This window comes from Eschrichtius robustus, chromosome 1, assembly GCF_028021215.1.
Source record: "Eschrichtius robustus isolate mEscRob2 chromosome 1, mEscRob2.pri, whole genome shotgun sequence".
NCBI classification, from domain to species: domain Eukaryota; kingdom Metazoa; phylum Chordata; class Mammalia; order Artiodactyla; family Eschrichtiidae; genus Eschrichtius; species Eschrichtius robustus.
In genome coordinates, this window is record NC_090824.1 from 175,461,927 (window position 1) to 175,487,690 (window position 25,764).

Sequence of the window (25,764 nt, forward strand, 5' to 3'; positions counted from 1 at the left end):
ATGAAACAGATCGAGTGGGTTGGGAAGAAATCAGGGATGAAATCAGGATAGGAGATGCGGGTGCTGTCTGGCCAGGGCTGGGGGAAGCAGATGGGAGCCCCCTGACCGTGTGCTCTTGGGGGCTTGCAGAGCTGGGCTTCCTGGGCTGGGAGCAGCTCTGAGGCCTCCTATGACTCCGGTGTCCAGCGCTCAGAGCGCCTGCAGGGAGCCACCCCAGCGCTTGTGGTTCTGCAGTGGCTTCTTACAGGACACACTTCCCAGCTCTACAGTCAGCCCGAACCGGGAGGGTTTGGCTGACCGCTTTGCTCTTCCTCCCAGTGGACAGAAATTCAGCAGCTACCTGGTGACTGGCATGCAGCCATTCACATCTTTGTATGAATTCCTCGTATCAGATTCTTTTTCCCCTACACATAAAAGACTTCAGTAAAACCCCGTTAATGGGAAGTTTTGGATGCAGGCATGGGCGGGGCGGGGGGCGATGGTTTGGGGAGCGTGGAAAACTCTGGGAGGTGGAGTGCATCTCAGAGAGCTCTGGGCACCTGCAGGGGTGCACGTGAGGGTGGATGTGAGAAGTGGGGGCTGGTGTGAAGACCCCAAACACGGGAGGGGCCCACGTACCGAGAAGCTCCCGTCGGACTTGGATGCCGCCTGGGTCATAATGGGAAACGTGAGGCATCGAACACCAGTGATGCCCAGACTCAGAGAGTGAGCCCGTTTGTTTATTCAGGCCCCACTGACTAGGCCACTGTGGGCACACGCTGCCCAGCACAGCACCACCCACTCGTCGGATGTTCACGGCACACCTACTGGGCGCCAGGCTTCGTTCGTACTGAGGCTTCATTAGTGGCAGAAACAAACAAAAATCTCTGCCCTCATGGAGGAGATGAGACAATAAACAGGATAACATAACACAGCACGTTAATGGTGATAAGTGCGGGGGGTGGGGGGGGTGGAATAAAACAGGAAAGAGGGGTGTGAAGTGTCGGGGGGATGTGTGTGTGTGCTAAATCATAGTGACGGGGGCGGGGGGGGGGCATCACCAAGTGACTTCGGCAGGGGGTGTGGGAGGGGAGGAGGGGGCCGGAACTGTCACGTGAACAGAGAGCTCCTCCCTGACACAGGGGCCTTTGGCGATTCCTCTGGAATGCAGTCAGGTGCTATTTCTCCTGGGGGCAGGGAGTGGGCGTCTTTGCCTTGAATTTGTTTGCTGGATCAAGGGATTTATTGCTTTTGGAGCAATTCCAGGCCTCGCAGGGCACGTGGGGAAGTGTTTGAGGGCCCCTGCGTGTGTTCGGCCCCTACTTGCCTCCTCTGCCCCAGAGGGCACCCTGCCCTTCTGCCTCTGCAAATTGGGCTGGTGGGATTTGATGTAGGACTTTGGTCACTGCTGGCACCACTTTTGAAACAAACTGCCTTGGGAAATGGTCTCTAGTCCCAGTTTCCTCCTCCCTACCCTGGTGACCACTGTGAAAAGCTTCTCCACCACTCCGTGTCCTAGGACAAGTTATTTAATCTCTCTGAGATTGCATCCTTATCTCCAGAATAGCAATAGTTCCTACCTGGTTGGGTAGTTCTAAAGATGAGAGATAATCTCTTTTAAGTACTTAACATGATGCCTGGTACATTCAGTAAAAGGGAGCTGTGATGAATTCATTGGCTAAGAATAAAAATAGCTAATACTTCCTGGGCTCTATTTTCTACCCTGTTTTCCCAGTGAAGAAACTGGGGCGCAGAGAGGTTAAGTTCTTGGTCCAAGGTCACACAGCTGGTAAGTGGTGAATCTGAACCCAGGCAGTCTGGTTCCCACCAGGGAGGAGCAACAGATGAAGGTGAAGCAGGCAAAAGCTTGAACTTGTAGGACCCTGTGCTGCTTTTGAGCTCTTTCTCCAAGTCCCTTACTCTTTGCTGGAAGCTTTCTTATCATTTATCAGCTAACAGTTTGTTTCCTTTGGTGCTGAAAGGCCACATCTACAAGGAGAAAGATTGGGGCATGGGGAGGAGGCCCCCAGCTGGAGGAATTTTCCTCTTCCTCCTTTCTCTGCTCTGGGGTGTCACCATCCGTTCGGGCCCTCAAAGGACGGTGTGGAGGCCCAGGAAGGCAACGGGCAGAAGGTGGGGGAAGAGAAGGAACCCATCCCCGTGAGTTCCAACTGTTGGAGGCTGGGTTTTCGAATGGTGAGGAAGCGGGCGCCCCATGAGCCCCGAGGTGGAGAGGAATCCTCTTGTCTGAGCAGGTAGGTACGGGAGGGACGAAGAACAGAGATGTGCATGTGAGCCAGACTCAGCCAAGGCAGACAGCGGTGCTGGCGCTGGAACTCAGTGCTCCTTCCAGTTTGGTGAGTTGTGAGATGACCTCTGAGCCCCCTGCGTGACAATGAGGCATGTGACTAGCTCCAGACGGGGAGTGCCCTTTAACAGGCGCAGAGTGAGATCGATCTAAGTGACAGGTACGACTGCACGGGAATGATCGGACTCTCAGCACTCAGCCATTCAAAGTTACCAGCTTTTAGAAATGTCTGGGATTAGCGTTATTTTGAATGAATGAATGAATGAATGAATGAGTGAGTGAATGATGTATATGTAAGTCAGTGTGGACTCCAGGACAACAGGCAGTCCTAAGGCATTCAGACCGAGGGAAAAACAGTACTATTTTTTTTCCCTAAGGATCACAATAATACGGGCTCACTGTAGAAAGGGCAGGAAAGTACAACGAAAGAAAGGCATCACCCGTGATTCGCTAGCATAGAGGTAGCTGTTGTTATCATTTCTGGGAATTTTCTTCTTTCTTCCAAAAGGTTGATCATGGGATGTATGCAGTTTGTACTCTGACTGCCTTACTTTTAAGAATTCAAACTAAGATGGTCTACTCGGTTTATTCGTTCTCTGGAAAATGGCAAATTGTTGAATGTGTCCCTAAAACTAAGGCACGCTCTAATCATATGATATAGAGGCTGACCCTTGAACAGGCGTTTGTATACCCATGCACATTCACCACAGGCAAAAGGGGGACGCAGCCAAGTGCCCATCGACGGATGAATGCATTAATCCACACAATGGGATAATATTCAGCCTTTGTGGAAGGAAGGACTTTGTGACACGTGCTGCAACACGTGTGAACCCTGAGGACATCATGCTAAGAGAAATGGGACAGTCACGAGAGGGCAAATATATGACTCCACCTCTCTGAGGAATTCAGAGACAGGAAGTAGAATGCAGGTTACCAGGGCCGATGGGGAGGGGGAGGGGGACTTATCCTTTAGTGGGTGAGAGATTCAGTTTGGGAAGATGGAAATTTCTGGAGGTGGATGGTGGTGATGGTTGTACCGCACGTGGATGTGCTCAGTGCCACTGGACTGAACACTTAGAAATGGTGAAATTGGTAAGGTGTAGGTTACATATATTTCACCAGAAAGAAACTAAACAGGGCAAAAGATAAGAGTTGGAGCCGTGGAGCCTGGCTTCCAGCTGTTGGGTCTCTGCTCCGGTGACTCTTCCTGCCCCTCCTCCCCGCGGCTGCCCCTCTAACCCCTGACCCCGTCCTCTGGGAAGCGTGAGTGTGCATCACACACAAGAAGAGGGGAGGAGGAGGGGCAGGTAGCGGAGGGGAGCCCGGCACACACTTGGGGTGGCTTGGAATCCTGACACCACCTCTGGGAGAAGCAGGGCCTCCCAGATCACAGGCCCGATGCCTCCCATGGGCTGGCTCTCCACCCACTCCTGTTCCTCCAGGCTGCGGACATGGAGCCTGGCTCGGGGGCCAGTGGAGGAGGCGGCGAGATGGCCCCAGGCTCTCCCTGGCTCAGCTGGACGATGTCCAAGTGTGGGTGAAGTTTGTCAACCAGTTCAGGGTCTGGGGCCAGGGTCATGAGGGCAGAGGGCCGAGTCTCTGCCAGGCAGTGCAACCCCATTGCCGGTGCCCCAGGGACCCCACTTGCTCCACGGCAGGGTCAGCCGGAGTGTCCGTCTGTCCCCATGGACCCACCCTGTTGACCTCAGAAAGTGGACATGGCTGAGCCCTGCAGGGTCTGAAGCAGCAGAGCCCTGCGTGCACACGTGTACACGCACACACACACGCGTGCACCCAGGCCCATCCCTAGGTGACTTCGTCTTTACCCGCCACCCCAGCTGCTCTCATGGGGGGTGGGGAGGGGACTCCCAGTGAGTCTCGTCATCTCTGTTGGGTGAACGGACCTCGTGGGTAAATGACCTTTCGGGGGACTTTTCTAGCCTAGCAAAGCAGGTAGGAGGGAATTTTCTCTGGAAACTACCTAGTAGTTTAGTATCCTAAGAATTTATCCAGCTTCTTTGAGAAGGTCAACCCAGTTCTTCATTCTCAAAAGCAAAACAAAACAAACAAGAACAAGTTTCAAGGCTGGTAAGTGGCTGGTCATAAGGCACAGAAAAGAAAAGGCTGCAGGTGTAGTAGGAACGCCGGCTCCGAGAGGTTCACTTATTCTAGATTTTTTTGCTCACGGATCTCTCCAAAACACCAACAAACTCCATGGCGATTGTGTCTACTAGTTGCTTCCCATGCAGATATGTCTTGTTTCCTGAACAAGATATAAAGTATTTGTAGTCAGATGCCACGAACTTCTCCCAATCCTGTGGCCCCAGCCTGAAGCTCAGCATAGGGCTGGTTAGGTGTGGTGCAAATTAGGATCTTTATTTGGCTAGACACAGCGATCACTTGAGAGGCTTTTAAAAAATTGCAAAGCCTAAATCCTACCCAGCAGTTCTGACCGAATGGGTCTAGCATGGGGTTTACACATCGGATGTTTGGAAAATGTTCTCTGGATGGTTCTCGTGTGTCCCTGATGCTGAAAACCAGTGATCTGTATCATGGTTCAGGTTAAGTAATCAGTTTTGCGTGTTCACTCCTTTTTTTCCCCCTAGATTATCCAGTCTATCAGCCTGGGATCTCAAGTTATTGAAACCCAGGACATAACAAACCTGACTGAAATAGCCAGGAGGCTAAGGCCTGGCTTTACATGAGGCTCAGTGGAAGAAACACGTGGGTGACCAGGTCATGCCCCAGAGGGTTTCCTGCTGAAGTTCCTTCACGTCTCTTATCGGCCCATGAGGCCTTCCAGTTCTCTCCATACATCCTCATTTGATCTCTCATTGCTTTGGGAGGATTATGGAAACGACTGCTGTTTTAACCCACAGTCCATTTACAAGGCATCCCGGGCCAGGCTGTTTCTGCAGGGAGCTCATCCCGTCCACGTTACCTGGAGGCTGTAGCGTCTGCCAGGATCCATAAGTTTCTTCTCCTTTTGGTGCCTTTCCTCCAACTTCCAGCATGGGGCTTGTCAAGAAGAAAAAAAAAAAGGAGTTCCCTTGTCAAAAAAAAAAAAAAGAGAAGGTAATCAGAAGACACCCCCATTTATAGTTGCTAATATGCTAGTCGTTTACTGTATCCCTTGCTTTTGTTAAAGTGTTATTTAACCCAATTTGCACTGGAGGTCAGACTGAGAAATGAGAGCCTTTGTCTTCCTCCAGGAAAACTGTTTGGATCAGCAAGTAGGTGAGAAGGGGCGGTGAGGGCTGCCAACCTCAGGCTCCCTCCCCGGGGAGTTAAACCTCAGGGGCCTCTTCCTTTGGGTGACACGGGGGCTCCCGGTGGCCCCTCCTGCCTGAGGGTCCCCAGCAGACCTCCAGCCCAGACCCGCCATCCTTCCCGTTTTCTTGCCCCCTTTAACCAGTTTCACACACACATATATATTTCTTTTAAAAGGGTTTCATTTCGGGAGGCCGATGGGGCGCAGTGGTTAACGGCAGGGACTATTAACTTTGCGGCAGGCACATCTGGATTTGAATCCCTGTTGTGTGAGCTGGTGCAGGATTTCTACCTCTCAACCTGGATTTCCTTCTCTGAAAACTAGTGACACCATTACTTACCTGATTGCATTGTTGAGAAAATATATGTAAAACTTGAGCACAGAGCTTGACCCAGATTTACTGATTGATAAATGGTAGCTGTTTTAATAATGATTACTATTATGGTTATCAAATAGTTGTTATAGTATTGTATTCTAGTCATTATAAAATATGTTAAAATACATTCACAAAATGAAAATGAAAATCACCTATAATTCAACCACCGAGATCTATCATTTCTGATCTATAGACACATCTAATATATTCTAGAAAGTTGGGATTCCACCAGCATTACTTTTTAAAAAAAATTTATCAAAGTATTGATATAGTTGATTTACAATGTTGTGTTAATTTCTGCTGTACAGCAAAGTGACTCATTTATACATATATATATTCTTTTTCATATTCTTTTCCGTTATGGTTTATCACAGGGTATTGAATATAGTTCCCTGTGCTATACAGTAGGACCTTGTGGTTTAGCCATTCTATATGTAACAGTTTGCATCTGCTAACCCCAAACTCCCATTCCGTTCCTCCCACACCCCCTTCCCCTTTGGCAACCACAAGTCTGTTCTCTATATCCCACCAGCATTATTTTATGTGTAATTTCCTTGTCGCCGTATTCTGCTATCAGCAGTACACCTCATATATGGCACGTGACAGTGTCCAAAAGATGCACTCACCGCGGCAGTGACACCATCTGGGTCCAGTGACTTCTGTGTCTCTGGCTTTTATCCTTTTCCCCCTTATTCCCTGCTGATGAGTTTCTGACCACTCACTGTGGAGCTGGGTCATCAGATTGGGTCCCCTGCATTGGCTACTCGTCCATGGGGGTGTTTTCCACTTGATTTGTGCACCCAAAGGACGCCCTTGGAGCTGGTGCTCTGCCTCCCTCTTGTTCCGAGTGAGTGGGGTTCTCCCTGCACAACTCTGCCTGGCAGCCTTGTGCCTCCGCCTCCTTCTGGGTGTGGGTGTCTTTCCAGCTCTAGAAGCAGCGATCTGTGGTGGGGGGGGGGCCCAGGCCAGGATGCTGAGTGGCTCGGGCCAGTCTCCTGAAGACCAAAGCAAAGAGAGAATCCCCCTCAGCAGGCAGACATGAAGGGGCTCAGGGATCCCCCCGGAAGAGACCAGCCCCTGGAAGCAGATGTAGGCCACAAGAGGCCAGTCCTGAGCCCACCCGCCGTGTGCAGGGCCTCAGGATCTGTGCCTGATGTGCTGTCTCTTCAGCTTAAGGGCTTGGATGCCGGTTAAGTTCAGGACCACAGGAGGGGCTATGCTTTAAGCCACCCAGCAACCATTGATAATCTAATGGGGATGGGGTGTAGATTCTTTTCTGGAAGCAAGCTTGATAAGGATGAAGAGAACAGGCCACAAAAACTGACCAACTGAGGGGGCGAGGAGGGCGGTGGAGGAAGGCCAGGGCCTCAAATGTGGTCGCTCTGGTCCCGCCCATCTTCCCGCTGGTGTGGCTGGACCAGTTCTCAGTCTGGGAGCTGAGGCAAGTCGCTCCGTGGGGCTCAGGCCTCACCTAGTTATACTAGATCAACAGTTCCTTCCTCCTTTATTACAAAAACTCCGGCACCCTTTCCACAGTGATGTAAGGTCTTGCTGATTCTCCCGCAAGAGCAGGAACCCTGTCCAAGTTTTCTGGGGTGGCTCCAGTGAAGCTGTTGGGGTCTTCCCTTGCTTTCAGGGATGCAAAGAGGCCAAAATCAAAAGTTTTTTTTTTTTTTTCTGGTGGTGTTTTTGGTGGTATATAACAAGAGAAATGACTTTAAGTGAAACTCTTTTGTTCTCGATTATATTATTAACATAATTGTGTGTGAAGTCTGTATTAGAATTTTGATGGTGCTCATGATACGTCTACCAGTTAAGAATGCTTTTGGCTAGAACTCACAGAATTCCTGACCATCAGTAGCTTAAACCTAAAGGATGTTCTTGATTGTTTTCCATCGAGAATGGGTCAGATGGTCACATCCAGACGTGCCAAGGGGAGTGGCTTGCGGATGGGACGGGAGGCAGCTTACCCTGAAATTGGGGATTTCCGCCTCCCCCATCTGCCCAAGCGAGGTGCAGGCAGCCGGGGAGAAACGGAGGGGCTGCAGGGCGGACAGTGGGCCACGTCTCCACATCTACTGAAACAGATCTTCAGCTTTCGGTATTTTAGAGCTAACACATGCTATTTGATTTACTTTAGTTATGGAAGGGTAACATGAATTTTCGACAGGTGAGTTCAAGAATGGCACCGTAGGGACTTCCCTGGTGGTCTAGTGGTTAGGATTCGGCACTTTCACTGCTGAGGGCGTGGGTTCCATCCCTGGTCCCGGAACTAAGATCCCGCAAGCCACGCAGCGTGGCCAAAAAAAAAAAAAAAAAAAAAAAAAAAGGCATCACATGATTGTACCTGTTCGGGTTGGAGACGGAACATATAAACCTCATTGGTCTCGTCTGAGTGCAAAGCTTAATAGCTTTCCCCACTCTTTTTGTAATAAAAGACTATGTCTCCTGAGAGGGGTTTGTTGAAAAACTGCGTTATCCGAAAAGGATGCTATGGCAGAGACTGTGAGCATTCCCCCAACATCCACGCGCCCCCTTTCTGAGCAGCAGAATCCCGGGCATTTGGTCCAGATAAAAGACTGAGTTTCCCTCCTGACTTTGTGGCCAGTGTGGAAACCACGTTCTGGCCAGTGAGGTGATGGGGAGGAGTTCCAAGACTTCTGCAGAGTGTTGTTTTTTTTTTAATATTTACTTACTTATTTGGTTGCACCAGGTCTTAGTTGTGGCAGGCGGACTCCTTAGTTGTTTTCTTAGTTGCAGCATGCGTGTGGGATCTAGTTCCCTGACCGGGGACCAAACCCGGACCCCCTGCATTGGGAGCGCGGAGTCTTAACCACTGCGCCACCAGGGAAGTCCCCTGCAGAGTGTTTTAAAAGTAAAAAGCCAAGCATCCTTTATGCCAGTATATTTTGCTCTACATAACTTTATAATATTTAAATAGTGTAATATGTACGACATAGCTTATGTTACACTGTTTAATATAGTGTAATATATATGACATGGCTTATGTTACACCATTTAAAATATAGTAAATGAGGAGAGAAATGTTAGGCAACTATTCTAGGCTGCTTCTCTACAAATTACCTGTTTCCTGTGTGGCAAGACTTTTCTGTGTTTTTTTTTTCGGCCAAGCCACGCGGCTCGTGGGATCTTAGTTCCCTGACCAGGGATCGAACCCAGGCCCTTGGCAGTGAAAGCTCGGAGTCCTAACCACTGGACCGCCAGGGAATTCCCATGTGGCAGGTCTTTTGTTGCCAACAAGTGAAAAGTTAAATTAAATGTAATTGCCATTGTACGTTAGATTTCGAAATATGAGAGATGCCGTGATTTGATCAGATGCATGCAAATTCCAACCCGGAGGAAGAGCCTTTTGAAGTGAATGTGCAGAATTACTACCATTTTAGGTGCTTTATGAGCTTAAAATTTTTTTACTACCATTTTAGGTGCTTCATGAACTTAAAATTTTTTTGAGTTTTATTTTTTGTTTTGAAATAATTTCAGACTTACAGGAAAGTTGCAAAAATAGCACAAAGCCTTCCAAGATAGCCTTCATCCAGATTTTGCAAATGTTAACATTTACCCTATTTGATTTCTGCTTCTCTCTTTTTCTCTCTCTTTCCCTCACTCCTCTGCCTGTCTGTCTCTCTCTCTCTCTCCATCCATCCATCCATCCATCCACCTTACCCACCCTAGGTGCGCCATGTAAGTGGAATCATACAGTATTTGTTCTTTTGTGACTGGCTTATTTCACTCAACATAATGTCCTCACGGTTCATGCATGTTGTAGCAGACGTCAGAATTTCCTTCCTTTTTACAGGCTGAATAATATTCCACTGTATGGATAGACCATATTCTGTGTATCCATTCATCTGTGGATGGACATTTGGGTTGTTTCCACCTCTTGGCTACCGTGAATAATGCTGTTTTGAACATGGATGTGCAAGTAACTCCTCGGGATCCAGGCCATTTATTTCTTAGAATATCCCCCTATCTGGGTTTGTTTGTTGCTTCTTTATGATTAGATCCAACCTCTACATTTTTGGCAGGAACACCGGGGAGTAGTGCCGTGTCCTCGGGGTAGGTCTTTGTGTGGTAGGTCTTTGTCTTATTCCTGCCCATGTTCACTTTGATTCCTTGTGTAGGATGGCGTCTGCCAGCTTCCTCTACTGTGAGGTTACTATTCCTCCTTTGTAATTAATAAGTGTCTTGTGGGGAGATACTCTGAGATGCTGCAAATATCCCATTTCTTGTCAAACTTTCAGCCACTCGATGACTCTTATCTGAAATAATTATTACCAAGTAGTGCCTTACAAATTTCATCGTTGTTTTTACACTTATTTGTTGGCATTCTGTGTAAAGAGATGCTCTTTCATCTCCTGCACCCATTCATTCATTCATTTTATTTACAGGTGAATGGATTTGGGGATTCTCATTTTACTCAGGGTTATAATCTATTACTATTATTCATTTTGTTGCCCAACTTGTACCAGATTTGACCCGTGGAATGCCTTAAAGTAGACCCTTGTGTCTTTTTTGACATCTCCTTATCATTTTCTCATGAAGTCACATGTCAACATCAATGATTCTTGTGGTTCCCATCTTTACACAGTCATCAATACAGGGTATACATCATATACCAAATAACTGAGACTAAATTCGTCTGAAGCTGTACCGTGGCCAAACCCCTCAGCGCGGCTGCTGGTAATTCATCTGAGCGCTAAGCCAGCCAAGCATCAAGAGCACAATCGTCTTGCACCCTAACTTCTGTGAACTCCATACACACTCGGATGCTCTCAAGCTGTTTTATTTTGGGCATGTGTGTTGGTTGGGTCCTCGAGGAGGCAGACAGGAGTCAGAAGTGCAAGAGATTTATTGGGGGTAGTGCTTGTGAAAAATAAAGGGAGAGGGTTGCAGGCCCGATACCTGTGAATGGCGAGTTGGGGGGTGTGCGGGAAGAGATGGAGAGCACCTCTGAGAAGTCTCTGCCAGCCCCGGTGGGGAGCTTCAGTGCAGAGCTTGCCCATTGTGGGCAGAAACGGCCAGGCCCTGGTGCCCCGCTGGGCCTCAGTCCTTACCTGGGAGCTGCCGGGAGGGGCATGGCCTGGCCTTCGAGGCCACCATGGATCCCAAAGTGCTGTGGCTGGAGGCTCATTTAACTGCACCCCTCATAGCTGATGAGCAAGTTGTTTCTTAAGGGAGACCGGAGGGGCATACCTCTAAGGCGGCCGTAGGAAAAATATTTAAAGATTGTGTTTGTTGATTCAAAAATTAGAAATTTGAAACAGAACTAATTCCTACACGGGGGGTGGACATCTTCTTGGGATCCCACGCGTTTGTGACTCCCCGAGGTTTCAATCATCACTAGATGGGAAACGCTGGTCTAGGTGTCTAACTCCGTTCTTGTCTGGGGTTTCGAGCTGGCGTCTCTGATTGGTTCAGAGGGGCCGTAATGGTCTCCAGTTGCCTCAACAGGCGACTGGAAAGAATGAGTCGTCAGCCGGATCACCGGAGGGCTATAGCATTCCAAGGGGCTTGTCAGAAGAATGTTCCACCCAATCTGTGGCTCCTGGCCCCGTGGCTACCCAGGCTGATCAGATGCGTGATTAAATGCTGGGTCAGCAGCTTTGTACCCAGATTCACTTAGTATCGTGGTTCTAGACTTAAAGACTTTACAACGGAAAAGGACCACTGACATCATGAGATCGTTCCACACTTCAGGTGTACAGAAGTGCCCTGCCCCAAATCACCAAGTTGATGAGCTGGGCCGGGGGCTCACAATGCGGCAGGCACTGTGTCATCGTTCTGTCCCATCATGGTCCCCCGTAGCCTCCAGCCCGCAGTCGGGCTTCTGCTCCCGGGAGCAACACAATGCAAGTCAGCTCCCCTGTATTGGTACCTGGTTATCATTTTATCTCATCATCTTGTTCTTTATCTCACATGTAGTTCTTTAGCTGTTCCTCACAGAGTGGTTTCCAGATGCCTGGGGCCTTCTGATTGCCTTCCTCTGGATGTGTCTGAGTTTGTTACCGTTCCCTTAAAAGGCGTCTCCCAGAACCGGACACATGCGCAGTGTGGTCTTAGCGCAGCGATTACAGACCACCCGCCCCTCTAACTTGAACGCTAGGCGTTAGCACTGCCCAGCTGCTGTAGGCTTTCCAACATCTACTCAGTGCTGTTTTCTAAAACCTGCATTTAAACATTTTTTTGGCTTGATTTGGCTCTATTTTTAGAATGTTTTCCACCGGGAGAAGGAAGAAGTACAAGGGGGAACAGAGAGGGGAAAGGATGTCAGCTCTGATTTGGCAATTGCAGAGCTGCATGCGCCGTGGGGCGTAAGCAGGCTTGCCACACAGCCTGCTCCCCACTTTCTCAACCTCGGCTCCCGGTGCATCGCCCTGGGCGCTCACCACACGGCAGAAGGTGGCTGCTTGTCAGTTCTGTCCTCACCAGGGTCCTGGGTCGGGAGCCTCGGTTGTTTTGACTTCGGCTCTTCTCTGTGTGTGTGTGTGTGTGTGTGTGTGTGTGTGTGTGTGTGTGTTGAGGAAACCAAGGGCTGCAGACCAGGTCGTGTGTGTGTGTGTGTGTGTGTGTGTGTGTGTGTTGAGGAAACCAAGGGCTGGAGACCAGGTCATGTGTGTGTGTGTATGTGTGTGTGTGTGTGTGTGTTGAGGAAACCAAGGGCTGGAGACCAGGTCATGTATGTGTGTGTGTGTGTGTGTGTGTATGTGTGTTGAGGAAACCAAGGCCTGGAGACCAGGTCATGTGTGTATGTGTGTGTGTGTGTGTGTTGAGGAAACCAAGGGCTGGAGACCAGGTCATGTGTGTTTGTGTGTGTGTGTGAGTGTGTGTTGAGGAAACCAAGGGCTGCAGACCAGGTCGTGTGTGTGTGTGTGTGTGTTGAGGAAACCAAGGGCTGCAGACCAGGTCGTGGAGCCTCAAGAGGAGAAGAAGTCTACTAACACGCCTCAGCCACCACCTCGGGCTGGGCCTGGATGATTCAGAAAATGCTAACCTTCATGTATGTGTTGAGTACTGGAGTGTTTGCCTGAGCACTTTCCGTGGCATCTGATTTGACCCCCTTCCCCACCTCGCCAGGTGCACAGGCAGCGATTATCCGGATTTTCCAGATGAGCCAGCTGCTCACCAGGGCGAGTGGCTCTCTGTCCCTCTCCGAGCCCTGGGGTTCCCTGAGTGGTTACGGAGGCTACTTCCAGCCCATGATGTGAGCCATATAGCATCACTGCAAATACGTTTTTCCTTCATCCAACATACTGAAGACGTCCTGTGTGCCTGACATGATGGCAGGCTCTGGTGATACACGGATGAATAGCTCTCTGTGTTTTAAGTGCTTATAGTCTAGTAATTACCATCCAGTTTCTATTTGCATTTCATTGAGAGCAATTAGAATCCTTGGAGAAGTGGAGGAGATGCTTCCAGACCATCTAGAGGGCTCATGGGCAGAGGAGGGAACTTGGGTCCAGAGAGGGCAATCCCGTGACCTGGTACAGACAGGGTCAGGGCGGGGTCCAGGCTCCCAGCCCTAGCCCACGCTCCTCCCCACCCTGCAGTCTCTTCCTTGCCCCCACTCCCGCTGAATAAGCTTTGGAGACCAGACAGGGCTGGTTTGCGTAGTTGAGGATCCAAACCTGGGTTATCCATAGGTTCCCTAGTATCGCTTTTTGCCAGTCATTTCAAGAGCCTGGCTGTGGTATTAACAGCAGGTCTTATGGTGTCAGTCATCATTCACTCCTCCCTAGAACCTGATTCCTTTCACATCGTGGGGCCAGTCCACTCTTGCTCTGCTGTGTGCCGTGGAAGGCTGTGTTCACGCTGCTTTAAAGCCCAGGAGTGGGCTTCTGAGCCTGAAGAGTGCATGTCTCATGGGGACACGACGGCTGCTCACACAGCTTGGAGGGTGGGCATCTGCCCTGGAGGAGGGGGCAGGTGGAAGAGAGAGAATTGAGGGAAGTTGCAGGAAGGGACATTTGTCTGTCTGGCCAGCAGCCCATCTAATAATAGAATGACCAGCCCGAAGCCACAGGTTCAAGCTGAGGCTTTGCGGGAGGGCCGTCAGATTTCTAGATTGGGGTTTGTAGATGCGGTGTGGAAACAGCCTAGGGAACATGCAGGGTGTGGAGGGTGGGGATGTGAGCTGTTCCAGCAGCAGAAGAAGGTGCCAGGTGCGGGCGGAGGAGCGGCTGGGAGCTTGACCCTCTCCCCTGGCTCCACCTTCGCCTCAGCCATGGCTAACCTGCAAGTCTGAAAATCATCATTTAGCCAGGAGATTGTTTAGCTAAAAACGGGGGTTCTGCTGCTAAGGATGATGGGAAGAGTGGCTACTGGGGTGAGTGATGGTTCATTTTATGTGTCAACCTGACTGGGCCAAGGGGTGCCCAGGTAGCTGGTAAAACATGATTTCTGGGTGTGTGTGCGCGCGGATGTTTCTGGAGAGACTGCCTCTGATTCAGCGGACTGAGTAAAGCATATGGTCCTCCCCAAAGCGGTGTACACCATCCTGTCTGGTGAGGGCCTGGGTGGGACAGAAGCATGGAGGAAGGGCGAACTCGCTCTCTCGGCATGAGTTGGGGTGTCCATCCTCTTCTGTCCTTGGACATCGGACCTCGGAGCTCCTGGTTCTCAGGCCTTCAGGCTCTGAGTGAATCCCCCCTGCTTTCCTGGGTCTCCAGCCTGCACACGGCAGCTGGTGGGACCTCTCAGCCTCCAAAACCGTATAATGAGCGTCCTTTTGTACATACATACATATTTCTCAGGAGAACCGTGACTATTACAGGAAGTAATGCAGCCTCCCAGCTATGTGATGGATTTCACTGAGCAGGGTGGAGTGGCGAAGGTGGAGGAATCAGGGAACCTGTTTTCTAGCTTAGATGCCACCACCTGGCTGAGAGTTCAGGGTGAGATGCAGGGTCTGGAGAAAGCTGAAGGCTCGCTTTGCACAGAGCTCTTGGCTACAAAATCGTGAGCCCACTGTGTGCCAGGGGCTCTGCTGTGCACTCTTCATACGAAAACCCCATTGTATATAGGTGGGCATTGTCCCCGATGCATCGTTGAGCAAAGCCACTCTGGTACAGCAGGTCACACCCGCCTGATGTGGAATGAACACGATGTGAAATGATTTTGTTCGGTCTCCTCCCCTCTCCTCCTTCCCTACCCCTTGTGTGGTTGATGACAAGGGGCCTGGGTAAGGAGCAAAGTGGGGGAAGGCTGCCAGTCGGCAGGTGCAGACTGGGCTGTGGATGCAGAGGTCTGGGCCGACCGTGTCTTTTCTGTTTTTCTCCGGTCTCTCGAGTTTGCTTTCTCCTGGTCTTTCGAGTATCCTCTTCTCCTCTGTCTTGTTTACCACCCTGTCCTAACTTGAACAGGTTTAATATCTTCATTTTTCGGATCACTCTCTGTCTTCCCTCATCCGCTGTCTTTTTTTTTAAATTGAGGCAAAATTCACATAACATAAAATGAACCATTTTATTTATTTGTTTATTTTTATTTTTTTTTATAAGTGGGTTTTTTTTTTTAAAACTTTGGGTTTATTTATTTATTTTTGGCTGTGTTGGGTCTTCGTTTCTGTGTGAGGGCTTTCTCTAGTTGCAGCAAGTGGGGGCCACTCTTCATCGCGGTGCACGGGCCTCTCACTATCGCGGCCTCTCTTGTTGCGGAGCACAGGCTCCAGACGCGCAGGCTCAGTAATTGTGGCTCACGGGCCTAGTTGCTCCTCGGCATGTGGGATCTTCCCAGACCAGGGCCTGAACCCGTGTCCCCTGCATTGGCAGGCAGACTCTCAACCACTGCGCCACCAGGGAAGCCCCTAAAATGAACCATTTTAAAGCACACAATTCAGTGGCATTTAGTACAGTCACAGTGCTGTGCAACCCTTGCCTCTATCCAATTCCAAAGCGCGTTCATCACTTGGAAAGGAAGCCCCATCCCCAGTAAGCAGTCACGCCTGTTCTCATCGGCCCCTGGCAAGCACTAATCTGCTTTCTGTCTGTATGGATTTACCTATTCCGGATATTTCCCATTGATGGAATCACACAGTACATAACCTTTTGTGTCTGGTTTCTTTCACTTTGCATAATTGTATTAGTTTGCTCCGGCTGCCATGACAAATACCACAGACTGGGTGGCTTACACAACAGACACTTATTTTCTCATGGTTCTGGAGGCTGGAAGTCCAAGATGAGGTTGGGTTTCTCCTGAGGCCTCTCTCCTTGGCTTGCAGATGCCCGGCTTTTTGCTGTGTCCTCACAGGGCCTTTCCTCTGTGGGCATACACACCTGGTATGTCTTGCTGTGTCCAAATTCCTCTTCTTTTTTTTTTTTTGGCCATGCCACACGGCTTATGGGATTTTAGTTCCCTGACCAGGGATTGAACCTGGGCCCTCGGCAGTGAGAGCACGGAGTCCTAACCACTGGACCCCAGGGAATTTCCAAATTCCTCTTCTTATAGAGACACTAGTCAGGTTGGATGAGGGTCCATGCTAATGGCCTCATTTAACTTAATTACTTTTTTAAAGACTGTATGTCCAAATGCAGTCACATTCTGAGGTACTAGGGGTTAGGGCTTCAGCATATGAGTTCTAGGGGAACACAACTCAGTCCATACCTGTAGTGTCTTCAAGGTTTATCCATGTTGCAGTGTGTTTCAATACCTCCTTCCTTTTCTTTTTAAATTTTTAAAAAATGTATTTATTTATTTATTTTTGGCTGCATTGGGTCTTCGTTGCTGCGCGTGGGCTTTCTCTAGTTGCGGCGATCGGGGGCTACTCTTCGTTGCGGTGTGCGGGCTTCTCCTTGTGGTGGCTTCTCTTGTTGCGGAGCACAGGCTCTAGGCGCACGGGTTTCAGTAGTTGTGGCTCGCAGGCTCTAGAGCGCAGGCTCAGTAGTTGTGGTGCACGGGCTCAGTTGCTCTGCGGCATGTGTGATCTTCCTCCACCAGGGCTCGAACCTGTGTCCCCTGCATTGGTAGGCGGATTCTTAACCACTGCGCCACCATGGAAGTCCCCCTCCTTCCTTTTCATGACTGAATAATATTCCACTGTATGCATGGACCACATTTTGTCTTTCCGTTCATCTCTTGATGGACACTTGGGCCTTTGGTTCTTGCGAAAAATGCTGCTACATCCACTGCCTTTTTGCATAAAGGAGTTACTGGCACTGGGGGATGGGTGGCAGAGGAGGGCCAGGTAGGATGTGTACACTGTCCCCAGGGAGCAGTGCTAAGTGTCTGGGTGCAGATTCAAAGTCCAGCCTTCTGTATCAGGGCAGCGCTGGCCCTCCTAAAGCTGGTAACAGGTATTTGACAAGCAGCTGTGCTGTTGTGAGCTTGCCTTGGGGCAGTGAAGAGCTGCTGGGTTGTTTGAGTCTTTAGTGGATGTAATCACTGTTCAGGCGTTTGCACACTCTCCCTGGCATCTCTCTGGCCTCTTCATCCACCATGACTAATGGCTGAGTGATAGCTTTCTTACTGATGAAGAAACAGCAAGAGCTATCAAAAAGAATAACTCCAGAGTTGTCCAACTTATCCTCAGTTTATCTAGTGATGTACTCTGAAAATCTTTCACCTACTGAAAGTCACGCAGCCCTCTTCTCATGGCAGAGGTGGATTTTTGCCTGTTTCTTTTCCATCTGTGATTTGGGAGAGAGTGTCGTGCAGGTCCTAGAAGACCCTCAGACAGGGGACATCTGGGGTGGCTTAGTAGCTGCCATGGTTTTCCCTACTCCACAGTGAGTTTACCCAGAGCTGCTACATCAGTTTATCTGGGTCTTTCTTCACTTCTGGATTGTTTCTTCGATCTCTGTTCTGTGTTTGTGTCTATAAAATATTGTCATTGGGAAACTCTTCTGATAAGAAACAAAGCCACAAGTGTTCTAGGGCATATATCCATGCTCACAATGAAAACAAACCAGGTTGGTGTCAGAGAGGAACGGGTGGCCAGCCTTGTCTGTGTGGGGTCCCTGTGCCCCGGTGTCTGGTCCTCAGATTTTCTTCTTTAGAAGCTGGATTTTAGCAGTGCAGCCAGAGATGGTCAAGCCTAGGGAGACCAAGTCACAAACCAAACTGGTGAGAGAATGGTATTTAATCTAGATTGCACACTTGGTACGTCTCTAGGAGGGTCATGGCTGCTGGTCAGAATAGAACATTCAGGTCTGCTCGCCGGTGGGCTGTCTGTGAGGGCAGGTAAGCGGGAGTTAGGGGGATTCTGTGCCTGGCGGGGCAGTGAAAGGAGCATGTGGGTTCCTGTCAGGGCTGCTGGCAGGAGCTATGTATCAGAAGCTGATACATAGTTTCTCAGCAAAGTACCCATTAATTTATCCTCACTGCAGACGGCAACTTTTTTCAGGATCTGAGGACCCTTTACCACAACGTATAGTGTGGTTACGGATCCCAACATCCAGTTATGGGTTTCAGCACCCCGATCTTTTTCTACCCCACCCCCGCCTCTTGTTTTAAAGCCTTGGAGAGGAATTTTCCAGAATAAAGGTTTCTGGCCTGGTCTCCTCTTCTAGTTTCATAGGATAAATGCTCTCTGCGGGAGGAGTGGAAGAGAAACTGTCTCCACGCAGGGGCCTGTCTCTTGAGCTCCCCTTGACCCCATCTTCCTTACACACCCAGAGTGGAGATCCTGGAGCTAACGGTTATTTCAGGATCCCAAGACCATTACCTGCTTATTATAACCTGTTCTTAGCACCGTAACCAGAGGCCAGTCTTTTTTTTTGCCACTGTGGCATGCAGGATCTTAGTTCCCTGACCAGGGATTGAAGCTGTGCCCCCTGCATTGGGAGCGTGGAGTCTTAACCACTGGACCACCAAGGAAGTCCCCAGAGGCCAGTCTTTAACCAAACATGCATTCTGTCAACCAGTGTTGACGGATACGTGCCACCAGCCCGGCTCTGTTCCAGGCCCCTCGGGATGGAAACAGCTGTGAAAGCGAGGAAGGTCCCTCCCGTCCTCTTGGTCATCCTTCTCAGTGCCCTTTGGGGACTTCCTCTTTCTCAGAACAGGAGCCAGTCATCCTGATGGTCCACAAGGTGCCCCCTGACTGCCCCGCCCCCTCCTCACTCTCCTATCCTCTCTGTGCCACCCACCTGGCTCTTCCCTGAATCCAGATCCTACCCCAGCGCCTCTGTCTGTGTGTCTCCACTTGGACGCCTCTTACTCCAGATACCTGGAAGGGCGACCGAAGATGCAGGATACAAAATGGAATGTGGACCATCTCGCCAACTTGTCACAGCACGTGTTGAAGGGACAGTATCTGGGCTATGTGAGGTTACCTAGGATCTAGTGCTGCTGTTAGCTTCTCCTGTTTCTTCTCACAACTGGAAAATCTTAAGCCAAGGCTGTCGCTCCTATGGGCCAGTGCTGCCCTGCAGCTACGGTGATGTCGTGCTGTTGACAGCCTGGCCGTAAAGATGTATTATCAACAATAGAAATTTGAAGCTTATCGAAGAATTTGAATAGTGTCTGAGAAATAGGATCTTTCTTTTCTTCTTTCCCTTTGCTAATCAATTAGGACATCTGAAAACCTTTGAGAAGTACACAGAAAGCCCAAAGCCTCCTCTACCTCTTTTTAAAAATTTTTTAAAGCTGACAGTTTTATTTCATAAAATAGTAATTTCTTTTTAAATTAGCTCAGCTGTGGTGTCGACCATGAGCCTTTTCTGCATCAGTAGGCGAGGCTGTCCCAGTATGAGGGCTGGGACTCTTTGGGAGGCTATCTCTCTGTCTTCATATGCTAAGTAGCACTTTACATTGTAGGTTCATTTGAAAGTTTTTAGTTATTAATCTTCATAATCGTTTCTTAAGACGATTCTTATTTCCTCATTATATCCAAATACTAAGTAATTTAGACATTGTCATAGAAACCACTTGGATCCAAAGTTTTATTGTTGACTTTGTTATTGAGAAGAAGACTGAATGTTCTAGTTGGAAAGTAATTTAATTGGGTGACACTTGAAAGAATACCAGCCTAGCCGGAGAACTTGTTTTTTATTCCTTTGCTTATTAGCTATGTGATCACAGGGAAGTAATGTAATATTTCTGAGCCTCAGTTTCATTAACTCTAAGGGAAAAAGGTAGGGGTGCGCGCACACACGCGTGTGCGTGTCTGTGTGTGTTTGTGTGTTAGGGACACTGTGAAATTCAAAAATGAATTCATAATTCTGACAAGGACCACATCTCACTTGACTCTGGAGACCCCGGGACAGTTGCTTTCAGTGAATACTTGTTTCATGTGGGAAGAAATGAGAGATACTGACTTTTAGTTCCATGTTTGCTCTTGGGCTTAGCAGAGAGAGGCTGAAGGACAATGAAATGGATATGAAATTCCCAGCGGATCTGCCCCCATTACATGCAAACTTTCCTTATTCTCTCAACCTGGACTTTACCCTGAGCCTGCATTTGGCATAATCTTACCCAACACCTCTCTCTTAGTTCCCTGCTTGTATTCTAATTCGTGTACATTTCCCCCTCTGGTCTTCAATTACAAGCTCTTGGGCGTGGGAGATCTTTCTTTGTCATACCCGGAGCGAGATGGAGCACGGAACACCTTGATGACAGCTGTGTGATCACCTGCTCTTCCTGGCTGGACCCGAGCTTGTTGAGGTTCCGGTGCAGCCTGTTCTGTGTCTGACACGCAGCCACTGCCTGTGAGCATCTATTACATGTGCCAGAAGATGCACAGTGAGCTGCTTATCTCTGTGGCTCCTCTCCCCTCCGGGAAAGACAGGCTCAGCATAGCCGTCTGGAGTCCTCAGCTGAACTCTGCATGTGTCTTCTCTTTATTTTGTGTTGTGCATGCAAATTGGTGACAACAAAGACTACAAACCCACCAATATTCTCCCGACGATCTACGCAAAGCCCAGAAATAGAATCATCCCCCCACCCCAAGTAAAACACAGCTTGAGCTTGATTCCGTTTTTCCACAGGTGCAGGATTTGTGCAAATTCTGTTTGTATATTTGTGTCATTTGCAAGAAGCAAAGGTGTTAGGAACACATGCAAATCACTACAGAGTTCTTGGCTACCTTTCCGTCAGTTCCCTTCTCCCTCAATGCCTGGATCTATATACCATCTATGCTTTTCTTCTTCTTTTTTCCTCCAGAATTTGAGCAAACTGAGCTATCATCGATTTAAAATTTGGGCAGTTTTTAAAAAACTTTTTATTTTGAAATACAAGAAGTTACAAAATAGTACGTAGAGTCCCATGAACCCTTCACCCAGCTTCCTTTAATGGTGACCTCTTATATGACTGTAGTAAAATATCAAAACCAGGAAATTGACGTTGGTACAGGACTGTTAACTAGACTACAGAATATCTGATTTTTAAAAAGCACACATATTCTGAAGTCATAAAGTAATACTTTTAAACACAAATAACATATGTCTTGATATAGGGTGAGGAGGTTGACAGGGAGTGTAAAATACTCTCAGAACAGGAGCCTGGTGGGATGCTAAGTGTGAAACACCCAGGGGCAGTTTTAATAGCGTGGTCCCAAGGTCAGGGGCGTACACTCAGAAGAGGAAAGGCCTGCAGGAAGTGGAGGACCGCGGACTGGGCAGAAGGAAAGGAAACTTGCTGGTTCAGTAGGACTTCAGTTGTGACGCTTCACCCAGAGCCAGGTCATGGCCACATTTAACTGTCCTGATACTCTCGTAATGAGATGGGTAAGTCCCCTCATTTGGAGAAAAGTGTACGTGACATTTGTAGAAGAGGAATGATTTTTTAAAAATGGACTTTATTTTTTAGGACAGTTTTAGGTTCACAGCAAAATTGAGAGGAAAGTATGGAGATTTCCCATGTACCCCCTGCCCCTACTCACGCACAGCCTCGCCTGTTATCAATGTCGCTCACCAGATGGTACATTTTTACTAAGGGTGAACCTACATGGGCACATCATTATCACTCAAAGTCCATAGTTTACTGTGGGTTCACTCTTGGTGTTGTATATTTAATGGGTTTGGACAAATGTATAAGGACATGTATCCATCATTGTAAGATCATACAGAGCAGTTTCACTGCCCTAAAAATCCTCTGTGCTGCTCCTATTCATCCCTCTTTCCCCCCAACCCCTGGCAACCATTCATCTTTTTTACTATAGTTGTACCTTTTCCAGAATGTCATAGAGTTGGAATCATACAGTCTGTAGCCTTTTCAGATTGGCTTCTTCCACTTAGGAATATGTATTTACCGTTCTTCCATGTCTTTATCGTGGCTGACAGCTCATTTCTTTTGGGCACTGAATAATATCCCATCGTCTGGAGGCACCACAGTTTATTTATCGTTTCACCTACTGATGGACATCTTGGCTGCTTCCACGTTTTGGTGATTATGAATAAAGCTGCTATAAACCTCTGTGTGCAAGTTTTGAACTGGGTTTTCAACCTGCCGTTGTGGCATCGTGTGGACGTCCGTGCCTGTGTTCCCATTCACATGAGTTACATTTTATTTAGAAAAAAAACCAAAATGTCGCCCTCTCCCGTCTTTGGCTTTGGATGGGCAGTGAGGTAAGGGCTTATTTCAGTCTTTTATTTGGCGTCTCTCTTCACTCTCTCAGACACAGGATTGTTCTCAGGAGCAAATGATGACACTTTGTGTCTAATTAGCAACTTCTGATTGCTCACGCCTGCCATGGCTTGTTCTGCCTCCTCTCACTGGACAGAAGGAGGTAGATTCCAGCATGGTTTCAATGTTTAAATCTGGCTCGCTGGCTTCTGATCGTGGAAACGGGGTTGCTTTTGGCTGAAGTTACAGCAGCATCGGGGAGCAGGGGTGAGGGTTAGATGCCTTTGGCCGGCAGAGGGAACTGAGAAGAGAGAGGTCATGGAGAAAACCCACCCCCACCATCCTTTCTGAGTCTGGAGCTAGCTAAGGAATTCGCTATAAATAAGCACCACACCAGGCACTACTGTGCAAGGAGGGCTTTCTTTGCTCTCTCCTGCCAGACCACTCAGCTGTTCTGGGTGAGGTGGTCTGAGTCACAGTGTGCTCTGCCCCTCATCAGGACTCCACTCAGCACCCCCAGGTCAGGCTGTAGTCATCACAAGTCCCTTGGGGGCCATCTGCCCACTGTGTCAAGTAGAGGGTCCTAACTGGCTGGGTTCCTTGACCTTTGGCCTAGTTCTAACCCCTCTAATCGCTACTTCCCTTTACTCATTTAAAAGGATGACTGGATTATCTGGAAAATTCCTTCTAGCCTTAATAATGCCTAGGACCAGGGGTCATAGAATCCCCCCCACCCGCCCCAGTACTTGGAGCTGTCCTATCTGTAAAACCATCATCGTATTCGAGGAATTTTTACATTCTCTGCTGCCTTTTCTGAAGGACGGCGTTCTGATCGTCGGCTTGGGGGGAGTTGGTCAAAGTCCTGGATAGTTGGATACAGATGCGGTCGTTAGCAGAACTAGGGAAAGAGGTGGGTGTCTAAAACAGTAAACACTGAACCAGTACGTTCTTGGAGTTCAGATGCAGTTGGGTTGTTTGTAAACGGCATTGCAGTGAATCAGTGTTAGCTTGCAGAAGGATGCTACGCTAATGTATGGCACTTGAGGATTGCAGTTCTAGTTGCCCTACCCCCCCTTTATTTTAAAGTGTAAATTTGTCCTAGCCCCCCACTCATTCCCAGTTTGTTTGCACTTAGATATCAGAAGTGGGAGGGGGATTACGTGAAACTTCCATTTGCTGGCCCCCATTAGGTGTAGGAGGTGATGAGGGAGAACTTAGTCTCTGCTCTGTAGCCAGAACGCCTAAGGCTCTAGGCATTACCGACACCCGGGCTGGGAAGGCACCAGGTCTGGGTGTGGAGTGTGAATACTTAGCTAGAAGCTCCGAGGAACGTCAACTGCCTGGTGCCCTCAGAGCTGGACCCTGGTCAGACACATCCTCCAGATGACGAGATTAAAGATGTGCCTTCACTGGTGTGGACCACTCTCCCGCTGAGCTGAGACCCACAGTTGTTTTCAAGCTTGGACCGCCATCCCCTGCCTTGCCCTTCAGCGTGTGCAAAAAAATCGGTGGGCAAGTACAGGCACGCGGGTACACCAGGTACACTGGGTCCTCCGGGAGAGACAAGTGTGCACGCTTGTAGGGCTGCAGCCGTCCCCACCCCGGCCCCAGCGACTTTCCGGCGCGGGCGCCAGCGCTCCCTCGCTGCTATTTTCCTCTTTGGATCAGACCACTCTTATTTCAGGAGTGGAGTGGGACTCTCCCTGGGGCGCTATAGGGTGTCATCTCTGGCATTTGCTCCCGGTACAGAAAAACAAGTCCAAATGCAGTGCACTCGGGTTTCTGAACAGCTGCCCAAGCGCCGAAACCAGACTGTCAGCAAAGCTATGGGAGGGAGGAGAGCAGGGACTCAGGAGAGGGAGGTGGGGGTGGGAGTGGGAGGGTACCCAGGGTAGGGGCGGGGCGGGGGGAGGAGGAGGTCAAGGGCACCCTTTCGGTAGGCGACACTCGTCCCTGGGCTGGGATGCGGGGAAAGTGGGGGATGCCCGGGCTAGTAGGGTGCCTAGAGTGGGCGTCGGGGCGCGGGGCGGGGGGGAAGGGGTCGAGGGTACCGCCGGGTGGGCAACACTGGGCGCTCCGCGACCCTGGGCGGGCTGGGAGGGGGATGCCTGGACTGGGGGTGTGCCTGGGGTGGAGGTCGGGCTGGGGGGTGGTTTGGGGCACCCGCCCGATGGGCGACGCTGGGCGCTCCCCGCCTCTGGGCGGGCTGGGGTGAGAGGAAGGGGGAGGCCCGGGGGGGCGGGGCAGGCGGGAGCCGCTTGACGGCCGCCAGGGAGCGGGCGCAGTCCCAGCCGAGCCATGCGGTACGTGAGCGACGTGTGGCAGCCTCTGCGCAGACTGTTCCGTGGCGGTGTGGGTTTCAGCGAGCGCCGCCTCCTTCCAATCACGGCGCAGCCCAGCGTGAGGGATACACCTCTGCAGGGCAGGGCTGCGCTGCGCACCGAGGCATCGCATTCCAAAGCCACATACATGCCATGCCCTGTGCGGGCGGCAGCCCCCGCTCAAAGCAGCCCAGATCTTCACAGAGCGGCCACCGACCTGACTACACGACTGCCACATGTCGCCTGCTGATGCAAAGCTGCGGGGACCGGGGATGCAGAAGGGACACATACACCAAAAACTGGCGAGGAAGAGATGCAGTAGGGCTGCGCCGGTTAAATGGCACGAATTTTAGGGGTTTGCACAATCATGGTGGCGCCTCCCAATAGTTATTCCGGGGCTTGCAGTCAAGTCATGAATTGCACGTCGGAATAGGATCTATTTTATTTACTCTTCTACTCGGAGAGATAAGGCTATATCGAAAATATTGTAAACGGTCACCGTGAAAACCAAGATGCCACGTTCCATTTTGGTCCAGCCTCCGGGTCTCTCCCACCCCCTCCTCGTGCCCGGCATTCCGGGACCCGGGGTTCCAGGTCTTGGGGGCTGGGTGTTGGGGGAGCAATGTTCAGCACAAGTTGGGGTTTCTAAGGAATTCAGGAAATTGGGCGCGGTGAGGACGAAGGACCAGGGAAGCCCTCTCCCCGTGGGTGGCGGGGCCCGTGGTGGGTGACTCACAGGTATTATTAGGGAGCAGCTCCGGCAAGGAGTGACCCACAGGCGCTCTCAGCATCCTCCCTCTGGCTTCCCTCTAGGGTGGCAGAGACACCACCCCCACCCCGGGTCCCCTCTAACCTCTCTGCAACCTTTAACCCTAAACCCGCGTCTTCACCTTGACTGTGCCTGACCCGGAGCTCGTGCTAAAAAGGCAGAGTATGGGTGTCCCATTCCCAGAGAGACCGAGTCAGCAGGATGCATTAAGCATGCCAGGAGATT

General features: G+C 49.8%; 1 protein-coding gene across 1 annotated transcript in view; it reads left to right on the top strand.

Annotated features, from left to right (window-relative positions):
- Window positions 1-25,764, top strand: part of PFKFB3 (6-phosphofructo-2-kinase/fructose-2,6-biphosphatase 3) — an 83,508-nt gene that overhangs the window by 31,502 nt on the left and 26,242 nt on the right. The window lies entirely within an intron of this gene.